Source organism: Ranitomeya variabilis, chromosome 1 (assembly GCF_051348905.1).
Source record: "Ranitomeya variabilis isolate aRanVar5 chromosome 1, aRanVar5.hap1, whole genome shotgun sequence".
NCBI lineage: Eukaryota > Metazoa > Chordata > Amphibia > Anura > Dendrobatidae > Ranitomeya > Ranitomeya variabilis.
In genome coordinates this window covers 240,667,825-240,682,684 of record NC_135232.1, presented here as the reverse complement: position 1 = coordinate 240,682,684, position 14,860 = coordinate 240,667,825, and the positions used below count along the sequence as shown (strand labels likewise).

General features: G+C 37.6%; 1 protein-coding gene and 1 long non-coding RNA gene across 2 annotated transcripts in view; one reads left to right on the top strand and one right to left on the bottom strand.

The window, feature by feature from the left end:
• The window catches only part of LOC143812117 (transmembrane protein 132D-like), a 1,597,762-nt gene that overhangs the window by 251,074 nt on the left and 1,331,828 nt on the right, over window positions 1-14,860 (top strand). The gene's annotated exons all lie outside the window — the stretch shown is intronic.
• Window positions 7,453-14,860, bottom strand: part of LOC143793892 (uncharacterized) — a 31,888-nt gene continuing 24,480 nt past the window's right edge. The window contains exons 2-3 of the long non-coding RNA XR_013220321.1: window positions 12,122-12,222; window positions 7,453-7,599 (exon numbers count right to left, since the gene is read on the bottom strand). This is a non-coding gene — a long non-coding RNA (uncharacterized LOC143793892). The remainder of the gene's footprint in view (window positions 7,600-12,121; window positions 12,223-14,860) is intronic.

The following is a 14,860-nucleotide window of genomic DNA, read 5'->3' as shown; positions in this document are numbered from 1 at the left end:
TACGCAGATATTATAAGGCAAATTGATTAGTACTAACATTATTCTCATTTCTTTATTATGATCTAGAGTCTCTCTAGACCCCAGACCATCATAAATGTAGGATGTAAAAAGGAAAAAAAATAACTGTAATCTATAATAAGATAAATGAATACTCATCTTATTGCTCACCTGTTATACCCTCCCCACTGCCAGCTCTCCAGTCCTACGCATCTGTTCTAGTCTCCTTCCCCCATTTACTGCATTCTCTTCAGCCTCCTTCATTAAAGGCCTTTGCATTTGGCTTGACTAGACCTCTGACTGACGTCACTGCTTACAGTGTCATCACTCATGTGACGTGAATATCAAAGTTGTGACGGCAAGACATTTACTGTGATAACATAGCTCACAGTGACATCCGAGGCACTGTCTAGCTGAAAGTCCTAGCCAGTATTGAAGTGTCAGAAAATAATTCCACGAAAGGAGAAGGAGAAAAGAAGAAGCACTGAAGGCCAGATAGAAGACTTTCACTTCACCGGGACAGGTGAACGGTGAGGATTTATTTTCTCTACCATTTTCCTACCCCCCCCCCCCCACTGTTTAGCAAAATGACAGCCTGACATTTTGCTGAATTTGCTTACTCTGTAGAATACAGATTTTTGCAAGATTCGAGAAAAACTCAAATAAATTTGCTCAATTCTATGTTTTTTATTAGCCTCCAGAAAGATTTAGAAAAAGGCAGTTGATAATTTAGAATTATAATGGTGCAGTTAAAAATTAAGCTCACCCCTTAAAAAAAGAAACAAAAGCATAAAATACTGTGGGGCAAATTAATTAAGACTGGCACTATGCATGCCATTGTTAATAATGGGCTCACAGGAATATGATGCGTCAAATTCAATGTTATTAGTGGCATGCACCTCACAAGAAATGCTACTCTAGTAGGGGAGTAGAGTAGCATTTCTGGTTTAAGAAACACCAGCACTTTTGCTGAACTCCACAGTCTGGCTCTTTCCCAATGCCCCCCATTTTGGCGCCACGGCTTCAAACTGATATAAAACGCATTGAAAAGTCTCTGTAGAGCGGAAACCTTTCTCACTCCAGCTCTATTCCCCACCTGGTGCCACCTCCTCCTACTTGACTGACAGCTCCTTTTTCTGAAGTCACAGAGCACAAAGACTGTCCGTCAAACAGGAGGTGAAGGCGCTGAGCAGGGATAGGAACCGGAATCACAGAAAATTCACATCTAGAGCCTCATTCACATCAGTTTAAATGCTGATTTCTCAGTAATGGAGGAACGGACTGGTCATGTAACGCTCCATGTATTGCTGGACTTGTCTTTGAAAGAACTACTGTATATACGCATATAAATATTTGTACCTATGATAGACATCCTGATGACAGATTCCCTTTTATACAAAGACCAATATGCAATGTGCACCTCTATTTTAATGGACAACATTTGTCAACCTTGGTTCTTAGATTTCTAGTTGCTAAAATTGACTCTGTCCTCATCAATCTGTTTTTAAGTGATGCTAATGAAAGCTATTTAAGCTTGATCTATTAAAGATGAATTCACATTTTACATATTGACAAGCAGTTGATGGGATTTTTTCACTTTTTAAAGCAGTAATATCTTATGCAGTGATGATGATCTATTGGTATTTTAAATAACATTTCAGTTTTTATTTTTCATATATTTCAAAATGTGACTTTTATATAATAATTAAAAACAAAGACACATGTATGCAACAAGCAAGGTTTTTCATCTACTATAATTATTTAGAATTATGGGTATTTAGTTTTAAGTGGAGGGGATGAGTTAAAGCAAAAAATTAAAAAACACACCCCAATTCTCCAAATCTACGTCCATCAGTAATGACCACCAATCCTAAAGCAGATATGAAATGTTGCGCCTTTTAATGTAACTTAAACAATGACACATTTACAGCCGTGCAACCTTCCAACAGATGCAAGCATTCACTGAAAGTAGTTACTTATACTACATGAGAGCCATTTTACATTTGACAGGCCACTTAGGAAAAGTGTTAACTGCAGAGTGATCCAGACACTATATATCATTCTGACAGTTTCTCTGTTGATCGTTTGTATTCTGTCATTTTCACTATAGAATTAGATGGGTTTTATACTCAGAAATCACATAGGAACAAGTAGCTGTCAATGGGGTCCACATTATTTTCTGTGAATACATTAGCATATGTTTATCATTAGTTAACTGTTATTTATACCAAGGAAAAAGTCACATTCTGTAACTGAAAAAATGTTATTTTAATTGGTTAATTAATACAATGGCAATATGCACATATTTACTATATGAGCCACGATATTGGGAGGAGCTTTACCAAAGGTTAATGATTTGTTTTCTAGAAAGGTTCCTTTGGCACTTATTTGGTATCCAGAAAAAAATAATGCCTGCTCATCAATCGTATTTTCAGCACTGGGAAGAACTAGCTAATTATCTGAAATTGGACGGAAGCCAAGAAAAATTAGCATATGTATTTTTGGCATTATTAAAATACCACAGTCTAAGTTATAATGTGTTATTGTACATCTTGTGTCTGTCTAAGAAAATGATTCCATTTAGCAAATTTGCCAATAAAAAAACTTACTGAATTACAAGAAAACTTACATTTGCAAAAAGTTACCAATTTTGTACAGCTTAGAGAACTTTTGTTATATAAATGATTCAGAAAAGGATGAGGTGTTTATAAGAAATGAGACAAAATAATGAGATAATCAATCAATGTACAATATTATTAATTAACTTCAAGTATTACAGCGTACCTCCATTGATGATTCCAGACATGTCTTCTGACAAAGATTTAAATTAGTATTAGTCATTTACGGAGACACAACTGGAAAGTCCAGGAAAAGTTCAATACAAAAGAAAGGCAGTTTCTTATCATGAGATGTGCCTATCATTATTATTGGTTATACCCTAATTTTAGCCCCTTCCTGACGTGGCTGATTTTGTTTTTTTTTATTTCTCTTACATCTTTTCCTCCCTTTCTTTCAAAAACCATAAGTATTTTTTTGTTGAGATAGTCACATTTCCATATGATTGTCTTTTGCAGGATGAGCCGTTGCTTTGAATGAAGCTGCATAATGTAATGGAGAAGAGTGAAAAAAACTAAAGGCACACTCTAAAACATATATAAACTGCTAAAACATATATATATATATATATATATATATATATATATATGTATATGTATATATGTATGTGTATGTATATATATATATATATATATATATATATATATAGTGTGTGGGTATTGTTGATCCCTTGTTAATTCTAACATTGAGAGATAGAACATCAAAAATAAAATTCAGAAAATCACATGGTATAAATTGTATAATCTACTTGCATTTTGCAGTGAGAAGTAAGTATTTAATCCTCTACCAACCTTTAAGAGTTCTGGCTCCTACAAACCATTTAGATGCTAATCAACTCTTTACCTGCATTAAAGACAGCTGTCTTACATAGTCACCTTTATAAAAGACTCGTCCACAGACTCAATTAATCAGTCGGACTGTAACCTCTTCAACATAGGCAAGACCAAATAGCTTTATAAGGATGTCAGGGACAAGATCATAGACCTGCACAAAGCTGGAATGGGCTTCAAAACCATGCATAAGATGCTTAGTGAGAAGGAGACAACTGTTGGAGCAGTAGTAAGAAAATGGAAGAAATACAAAATGACTTTCAATCGTTATCGATGTGGGGAACCATGCAAAATCTCACCTCGTGGGGTATCCTTGATCATGAGGAAGGTGAGAGATCAGCCTAAAACTACATGGGGGAATTTGTTAATGATTGCAAGGCAGCTGGGACCACAGTCACCAAGTAAACCATTGGTAACACATTACGCCGTAAAGGTTTAAAATCCTGCAGTGCCCACAAGGTCCCCCTGCTCAAGAAGGTACATGAGCAGGCCCGTATGAAGTTTGCCAATGAGCACGTGGATGATTCTGTGAGTGATTAGGAGAAGGTACTGTGATCAGATGAGACAAAAATTGAGGTCTTTGGTATTAACTCAAATTGCCGTGTTTGGAGGAAGAGAAATGTTGCCTATGAACCAAACAACACCTTCCCCACTGTTGAGCATGGAAGTGGAAACATTATGTTTTGGAGATGTTTCTCTGCTAAGGGCAGACGGCTACTTCACCGCATCAGTGGGAGAATGGATGGAGCCATGTACCGTAAAATCCTGAGTGACAACCTCCTTCCCTCTGCCAGGACATTAAAAATGGGTCATGACTTTGTCTTCCAGCAAGACAATGACCCAAAACATACAGCCAAGGCAACAAAGGAGTGTCTCAAAAAGAAGCACATTAAGGTCATGGAGTGGTCTAGCCAGTCTTCAGACCTTAATCCCATAGAAAACTAATGGAGGAACTTGAAGCTCCGAGTTGCCAAGCGACAGCTTCAAAATCTTAATGAATTAGAGATGATCTGAAAGCAGGAGTGAACCAAAATTCCAACTTACATGTGCTCGAACCTCATCATCAACTGCAAAAAATGTCTGACTGCTGTGCTTGCTAACAAGGGTTTTGCCACCAATTATTAAGTCTTGTTTGCCAGAGGAATCAAATACTTATTTCTCACTGCAAAATGCAAATAAATTCATATCATTTATACAATGTGACCTTCTGGATTTTATTTTTGATATTCTATCTCTCAATGTTAAAATTAACCTACCCTTAAAATTATAGACTGTTCACGTCTTTGTCAGTGGGCAAGCTTACAAAATCAGCAAAGGATCAAATACTTATTTACCCCCACTGTTTATGTATATACTGTATATATATATATATATATATATATATATATATATATATATATATATATATATATATATAGTACAGAGCAAAAGTTTGGACACACCTTCTCGTTTAAAGATTGTTCTGTATTTTCATGACTATGAAAATTGTAAATTTACACTGAAGGCATCAAAACTATGAATTAACACATGTGGAATTATATACTTAACAAAAAAAAGTGTGAAACAACTGAAAATATGTCTTATATTCTAGGTTCTTCAAAGTAGCCACCTTTTGCTTTGATGACTGCTTTACACACTCTTGGCATTCTCTTGATGAGCTTCAAGAGGTAGTCATCGGAAATGGTTTTCACTTCACAGGTGTGCCCTGTCAGGTTCAGTAAGTGGGATTTCTTGCCTTATAAATGGGGTTGGAACCATCAGTTGTGTTGTGCAGAAGTCTGGTGGATACACAGCTGATAGTCCTACTGAATAGACTGTTAGAATTTGTATTATGGCAAGAAAAAAGCAGTTAAGTAAAGAAAAACGAGTGGCCATCATTACTTTAAGAAATGATGGTCAGTCAGTCCGAAAAATTGGGAAAACTTTGAAAGTGTCCCCAAGTGCAGTAGCAAAAACCATCAAGCGCTACAAAGAAACTGGCTCACATGAGGACCGCCCCAGGAAAGGAAGACCAAGAGTCACCTTTGCTTCTGAGGATAAGTTTATCCGAGTCACCAGCCTCAGAAATCGCAGGTTATCAGCAGCTCAGATTAGAGACCAGGTCAATGCCACACAGACTTCCAGCAGCAGACACATCTCTACAACAACTGTTAAGAGGAGACTTTGTGCAGCAGACCTTCATGGTAAAATAGCTGCTAGGAAACCACTGCTAAGGACAGGCAACAAGCAGAAGAGACTTGTTTGGGCTAAAGAACACAAGGAATGGACATTAGACCAGTGGAAATCTTTGCTTTGGTCTGATGAGTCCAAATTTGAGAATTTTGGTTCCATCCACCGTGTCTTTGTGCGACTTATCTATCTACATCTATATATATATATATATATATATATATATATATATATATATATATATTATATATATGTTATTGTGTGTTCTTCAAGAACGTATTAGTTTAAGGGTGTGCATATTTATGCGACAACATTATTTTAATTCTTTATATATGTATTTTTAAACCCATAAAGATTTCAGTTTGCTTTCCATGTAAATTGTACAGAATATGGGTGTCATTAACGGTGAAAAAAGATCTGAAAGTAGTCTTCTTGGTATGATATTTTTTACGCAACAAAAACTTAGCATTTTAACAGGGGAAGGTAGACTTTTTATATCCTCTGTATAACTCAAGGATCCTATATGTACAAGGGAAGACTGTTTATTCATATTATCTACCTTTTTAGTATTCCCATCTGGGGACTACCACACAATCCGAATACTGAATTAGGCATGGCATATTCAAATTTACATAAGAAGTGTCAGTTATATATGATTTTGGGGGCATTCCAGTGTTCAATAGGGGTTGTAACTTATAATATTCTATATTCAGCTGTTGGGGTGAATGCGTATTGGCTGTTTTGAAAATGAAACCGTTTCAAAGAATATTATGTTGGCAATGTACATTTTTATTATATGAAAATTTGCATTTTTGACAGAATAACAGTTTACTAACTAGAGCACTTCTTGAGAATGGTATCTTGAGAATGGTACATTGCTTTAAGAAACAGCACAGCCTCTGTCAGGATATATTTAATTGCAATTATAGATAATTTTTGCAATCTCATGTCTACAGAGAAACCTTTAAATGTTTCAGATTCTACTAAATATTCTAAAAATGCTCATGAAAAGCAAATAGATGGCAAGCAACAAGTATGCATAATTTACTCTGTGGAGACTACTTTTAAGTTTCTAGCAAACCTTGAATTTTGAGAATTTTAAAGTAGAAACTGGTGATTAAATGTTAAGATTTCGGCTAGTGCAGGGTTGAACTGACTTTTCTTCTGGCATATACACATCATTTGTTTTACTGCATTTAGTTTACAGACTTTTAGGGTAAATTCACACATTACGTTAATGTAATCTACGCATGGGACATTATCTGTATGGAAATTGGATTTTAAAATCGGTAGTATTGTAGTTCTTTCTGCATACTTTCACCATGTATTTGTACATTCTGTAATCTGTGGAAGATCTAAAACAAGATTTACATTTACTGTAGAACTGTGTCAAAATTTGTTAAATCTTCCATCTTTCAGCTTTATCCTCTATCCTCAATGTGTGCATTAAATTATTACATTAAACTTAGAATCTATTAGAATGCCAAATGACCCCAATTGGCCAACCATGGACAACGATCGGCTGTTTTTGCTGCCTGTCAATTGCTTTTGGTGCTGATAGTTGAAATCTCAGTAGTTATCCCTGCAATCACACAGTGGTCAAACAGTATAGGACCTATTTCAGCTTATTCTATGAACCTTTTTAAACTGATGTGAAACTCAACAAGCAACAAAATAGAAAAAGTCCCGTCTTGTGTTGATGACATAATTCGAATACGTGAATTTGCGCTGATTTTCCTGTGAAATTTGACTCACAACAAAGCTATTTTCCATTAAATGAATGTCCAGAGCATAATAAACATAAGATGTAAAAAAATTAATATTTGTACTTACCATATTGGCCACCTCTCCAGCCCCTCTGCTCCTCACTATCACATATACGGTGCCAAAGAGCACTGAATCCTCAGACCTCTTCACACTAGACCCAAGGATTAGGTTGAAAAAGTCTTATGGAGTAGGACAAAACACGTCCTATACTTTATGAACACTGTATAATAAAATAAAGAAGAATTAATTGGAGATGTTTGCCATTTATTCACTGGGATCTAGTGACCCCAGTCATGTTATAGCTTTATGGAAAAATTATTACAGTCTCTAGTTCCCAGAAAAGCTAGAAGTCTGTGCTGTATCTTTAGTGTCTCCTAACTCTACCCGTTCAAGCTATGCCTTTTTGTGGTATTTAGCCATTGTACCTGTTTAACTCATTGGATAATAATCATTTTGTTTTCTCAGCATTGTGAAATAGTGTCCAATTGTGGTTCCCTGGGTCCACTAAAAGGAATAATTCTGGTGTTACTCTCCATTGATGCAGAACATGGAGTATCACCATCTGAGCCATTTCTTGCTAAGATGGTATATGTTTTCTGTCTTTGCCACCCAGAGGTAGCTGGGCTTACTGAAACAGCTGATCAGGCTATGATACCCTGTTACTGTAACTTAGATTTACTTCTAAATTTACTTCTAAGGGAGTTAATTGAAACACAGATGAAACACACCCTTCTCAATTGCTTCAATAAGCCCGGCCACCTACAGCTGAAGAATATACAAATATAGACAGTAAATTCCCTAAATAGCTAAGATTTAATTCTTTTCACAAACTCATTGCATAATACTCCTTCTTGCACAGACCTGGTATATTATTAGTAAGATTTAATAGCTTATTTGTGAATCAACAAATAGAAAATGGGGTCTACTGACACGTGATTAGCACTAACATCTGATCTACATAGGGTGGTCTTCTGTTAGACTTGTGGGGCTTACCATTCTTGATCAACCAGATAATCATCAGGATCTCTGGTGAACTAGTAGTAAGCCTTGGCAACCTTATCTTCTGGACAACTCTCCACTGCCATGTCATTCTGAGTCTCTCCTGATGAACCCATGTGCGGGGGGGAAACGCGTTGAGAGCATATTTTCTGCATATGAGGAATAATTTCATCGTGACCCTCAGTTGCCTGTGTACAGTACCACACTTCAACAGATAAGTACAGCCCTATTATCAAAATGTCTATTTTATTTGGGCTAAGTTGTACCTGTTGATTATTGATTTTATGTGATACTGTTGGCGCATTATTACATCTGAACCAAGTTTTCATCTATTACTGTTCTAGTATGTTGTTCTACGAGTGTGAGTACCTGAGAATCCCCAATAATTGGTTGGGAGTAGTGACATTAGCTTATCTACAGTATGTGCTCCTGTAGCACCTGGACACCCTTTACCCATTTTGTCCATGTATTGGATACTTGTAATGTATATGAGTGATGAATGATACAGACTGTCCCCTTTTCTCTCACACTACACCATATGCGGGTTTACTGTTATACTGCAACCAGAATATATTATTATTGAGACATACCATCTGAAGTGTATAGGGAATGATTGGTATAGATGGGCCCGATCCATCATATATCATGTTCTGTGACATATAAAACTATATGGTTGTTACAGGCCATCTGGCCCTCTGTTTCTGACTTTACCTTATAGGGTGGAACTAGGAGATCAGGGTCAGCCATCGCATGAGCGGGGGCGCCATTCTCGAATTTCTTATGGTGCCAACCTCTGCATCTAGGTAGGCACTAAGATAGATGGGCGTCTAGGGGAAGTTCACTCATTTCTGTACATCTATTGAGTGTGAATGTGTCAGCACTGTATTGTCACTTTTTTGTGGTACCACTACTGGATATATTAGGATGGGCTTACCTCTTTTTATATATAATTTTTTTTTTTTTTGTGGTAGCAAATAAGAGGATATTGCTGGCTAGTAGTATACCATTCTAGCTAAATCAAAGAAGTGTTCTCCTTGCTTAGCGCTCTTACAGCCCGTATTTTATATATTGGCAATTCTACCAAGGGGTATTTATATTGTATGTTTTTTCATTTGATAGTAATAAAGTATGTACAGTTTTACGTGGTTTGTTTTGTGTAAGTTGAACTAGCAGTAAGACCAGGTTTTAAACAAGACTAAACTAGGGTAAATACAAAGTAGCATAAATGGGAGTTTCATAGGACAACACTTGGCTAGTAACAATATGATAAACTACAGCTGCTGCAGTTGGATGTTTACAACAATATCCTTTTCTTTTACAGAAAAATATTTTATTAATTCCCGTTTTGCTTTCTTTTCTGATGGCAAATGTAATTACCGTAGTTGACGTAAACTTCAGTTCCATCAGGAAATGTTTTCTTCTTGTAGACCGAATACTTCACCCTTCGGAGTAAAAAATGGCACCTTTAAAGCTTATCAGATTGCTTCTATTAACAATTCATTGATCAGTCTAGCAATTGTATTTTTGTAAGTCCAATGTATTATTACAGTTATACAATACCAGAATACTTGAATACACCACCGTTCAAGTGTATTAACTATTCTGTTAATCTATGTCTGTAATGATAAAATAGGTTCATGAAAATACAAGCTATTGCTGGATTGATCTCTGAATTGATAATAAAAGCATCTGGTAAAGCTTCATAGGTTATTTTGTTTACCCTGAAGTTTGAATTTGAATAACTCTCTCTTCCATGTGTTCATACCCAGAGGTGGACATGCCGTTTGTGGAACATGTGCAGCCTCAGTGACTGAAGAGGTAAGGGGGCCCACTTCCATCTCCAAAGCAGGTAGAATTTTGCATTTTGATGAATTATTGGACTATAAAAGGGCCCATAAACTGTTCTTGCACGGTGCCATTTTCTGATGGTATCAGCCAATGCATTTACTTATCTTTAGCCTTGAGCTCCACTGCCGACCATAAATTAATAAAGGACAGTATACTTCAGCATGGTAAAGAACATAGAAACTTGATATTTAATTATAGAGATTGAAATTGAAGTTACCATATTTTTTGGATTATAAGACTCACTTTTTTCCCCCCCAAATTTGGGAGAAAAATGGGGGTACATCTTATAATTCGAATATACCTTACCAGCCATGGTGGAGCAGGGTCCCAGGATCACTGCTGAAGGAGGCAAGAGTAGCGCGTTGCTGCAGGCCGCAGGCTGGGATGAGGGAATGTTTGGAGGTGTGACACTGCGGGTGTTTGGTGTTGCGGGGGCCCCACCGACATTTTGTGAAAGCCCAGGACCCCCACACCTCCATGGTTTACATTGCAGTGGACTCTGGGAAAATGGATGCCGGGGCAGCGCATGCACAGATAGAGATCTCGGCACCAAGATCTCGGGAGATGAGGTCACAACACCAAGATCTCCATCTGTGCATGCGCCATCTCTGGCAGCCATTTTCCCGCAGTCCACTGCAAAGTAAACCATGGAAGTATGGGGACTACGGGCATTCACAAAATGTCGGCAGAGCCCCCACACCACCGAACACCCATAGTGTCGCACATCCAAACACCTCTTTCTCCCAATCTGGGGTCCGAAGCATTGCCCCACTCCTGCCTCCACCAGCAGCGACCCTGGGACCCCGCTTCCATCACTCTCAGTAAGCAATAAGACACATGGATTGTAAGAAGCACCACCATTTTCTTAAAAAAAGGTTTTTTTCCTATTTTTCTCCTCAAAGTTTGGGGTGCATCTTATAATCCGGTGCATCTTATAAACCGCAAAATATGGTATGTGAAATTCTTTCCTTACTGATCCATGATGGTAGTGTGCAGAATATCTAATAAGATCCATTTTTTACAGAGGTGTGATTGTAATGTGAATATCACTTAATTAAGATGTCTGAACGAGATTTGTCCCGTGCCTTATAAGCAAAAGCAAGTAAATGTAGGACTGCACAGAGAGGCTGGTGTGCGTCTGAGGTGCAGCCATGATGTGGCTATATACTGTACCAATTTTCCATAAAACTATAGATGGACGGAGTTTTTTGAATGATTGTTAAGGGCAGGTGCAGATGACCATGTATTTTCTCATCCAAGAATTGAAAAAAAGTCTCCATCGTCTCCATTCTGTTAGTCCTTGGAAATCGCACTGCATCCAAATGCAGTTCTATGGTTTCCACACATTGATTGACTTGCATGGCCAAGTGTATATCCAATCAAACTCGAATATGCAGTGATTTTTTTTCCTCTGACAGTCTATCTGAGGAAAAAAAATCTGACATGTGCACAGCCCCACAGACTAACATTGGTCCGAGTGCGATCTGATGTTTTCTCGGGTAACACTCAGACTGAAAATATGGCTGTCTGCACAAGCCCTAATACTAATGATCTCATGTGTTTACAGGCAAAGGAGCAGTTTTACTTGTAAAACCCATGCCCATTAACAATCCACTCAAACTGCAGATCACCACCATTTTTTAACCACATCCCAGCTGCCTGGTGACCGCTCTGTGTCGACATGCCCTGAGAAAAACAGGACAGACTATTCTGCCTATTAGTTACAGTGCAACGGGTTTAAATGGAGACGTCACATTGCTGTAAAATGTTGGTTGGGTAACAGGTAATTAAAACTTTATACATTTTCGGAGGTTTACAGTATGCACTATTCCATTTTCCTTCATAAATTTATCAAAACTTTTAAATTACATCCTGAATATAATGGAGCACATTACCTAGGAAGGAAAGTATTTTGGTTGCCTGCCTTTTGTTACTTCCTGCTGCCTTGACTTGAAATTCACTTTGTTGCTATGGTCACTCTTCTTATTTCTATTATCTGGGCAGAATATTATTTATAAGTGTTGTCAATCATTAGGAAATAAAAGATCCACAGGAATTACAGTTACAGATAGAAAGTAAACATTTTGCCCATTTATATATTTAGATACTGTTTTGTCGTCATCTTTGAAAAGATTCTGTGGAGTATAAGTACAAAGGACACCGATGTAAGTTACAAGTTTAAAGGCACCCGTGTGGCACAAGTGCAAATGAGAAACCTAAAAAGGGTTTGTCCATTCACACCATATTTATCACCTGATCATATTTCATCAATATGCCACCTATTATTTTATATGTGAGCTGTTCTGCAGTACTTGAGAGCGACTGCTACACATTGAAGGAGCTGCGCTTTGCAGCACTGCACAATGTTGTTACATCCTGTGGCTGCTGAAGCAAACAGCAGATGATAGGTGAGGGAGCAGAGTAGTAGTCGGACCCCAAATACATCTTAAACTGATGATCTATACTACTTATAAGTCATTATTATGCCGTGACAGGACAGCTCCTTTAACTTATATTATTTTTTGCACTATGTTTTGACCACGATTGGAGCAAATTCAGGATCTTGAAGCCATAATCACAGGCAGTGTCAGGTATGCTGTTTTCAATGGGATCTAATATTGCAGAATAATATATCCTGTAACTTTTAGTTGTATTAGAAAACAATTCTTGTTGTTTCCACTTGTTTGATTTTCTATATTAGTCATATTTGATTTATCCTACTCTACTGTGAATTCACACATTTCACAGCACACAATTACTGCTGAGGATTCTTATTTGGCTGATGGGAGCAGCCTTTGTCCTGCGGATAACGATTTTTCTAGATGGAGACACATAAAGGACTGTTATCATGAGTTTTTTTTTATAGTTTAACTATTACTATTTATTTACTTATTGTAGGGTATTTGCTCATTTTATTTGTATCCCAGGTTCTGCCTGTAAATGACAACAGTGTGAACGTGCTCCTACACATTTCACTTATACCAACGTATGTTCCAGCTGATGTCTTTGTTTTTGCTTTTGTTTAAGTGCAAATATAAAATAAATGAACTCATAAGAAATTGATTATATGGATGGTCTAATTAAGATGTAATAACTAGAGCTGAAGGAAAAAAATTGCAGAACCATGTTCCGGTGGCCATATCTTCAGTCTGTGGTTATCAGTAGAGTTGAGCGAATTTGTTCGGATTCGGTTCCAAATACAATCAGCATCGAATATTGTTTAACAATATTCATCGAATACAGCTGAACTAGAGTCAATGGGAGTAGAAATTACCGAATATGTTCGGAACCGATCATCAAACATACATTCGGCACAAATAGGATTCGAATATGGCACGAATATGGCAAATTCAAATTTGGCAACCAAATCCGAACAAATTAGCTCAACTCTAGTTATCAGACCAGAGACCTGCAAATCTCCCAGTACCTGCTGCATATGTGGCATCTCTAATGTCATTAAATTGTAGCATTCTGCACACATAACAAAGGATCAGAAGAAGCGCCATCACAGTCACATACTCTCCTATTCAGGTGAACCCATCCTTACCAGCAAGTAACAAATCTGAAATCTTAAAATTTCCTCCAACGCTTTTATTATTGATCCTTTTACTCTAGGATCACATGACCAATTTTCTCTCATCCAAGAAAATCAGTCTGATTATGCAAATCACACTCTCATCACACCGATCAAAGTCTGATGATAGTGTGATCTGATTTTCTCAACTAAGAATAAAATGGGAAAGAAAATGTCTACATTTTCTTCATTTTTTTAGTCTGTGAATATGGGACCATACTTTGATGTTATCGGAGAGCGATTTGATTTTTTTGATGGGATATTGACTTGCATAGCTGCGTGCAATCTGATTTACAAATGCAAATCGTGCATGATACAATTTTTGCATCGGACAGGCTCGGTCCAAGGAAAAAATCGGACATGTGCACGTCCGCATAGAATAATATTGGTCCAAGTGAGATTTGCTCTTTTGTCAGGTCGCACTTGGACTGAAAATATGATCGTCTGCACAAGCCATTAAACAAATGTCACAATCATCAAATAAATGGTTAGCACTATGGATGTTATTTTAAAGAAACAATTGTTCATATGCAATCTCTATAGCAGGGGTTCGTCAATAATAGGGATGGGTGAACCCGAACTGTAAAGTTCGGGACCGTACCGTTTTCAGTCACATGGTCCCGAACACGTGTTTCCGTGTTTAATTTTACTGTTTAATAATAAACATTAAAATTATACTCACCTGTCCAGCGATGCGTCCTCCCATCCCGCTGTCTCCTGGCCACATCTGCTTGCGGGGCCACTCTGTAACAACCCTGCCGGCATCACTGCATGGTCTCCCATCCCCCACCTGCCTGATACATCAACTTACTTACTCTGGGCCATGCTGTGAGTTCTGTCTGCTGCCGGCTCCGTGCGGTGTGCCTCATGTCTGCTTGCTCTGTGCATGCTTCTTGGCTGTGTGCATAAGGGAGCGGTGCTGGCAAATCCAGATTCTTATTGAGACTGTGTTCACCTTCCTAAGGTGTTCCCAGCCAATTGCCTAGAAGCCTCTGATACTTAAGGCATCCTCACCCATTGGAGGATGCCTGAGCAAACTATTTTCCTCAGTTAATATCAT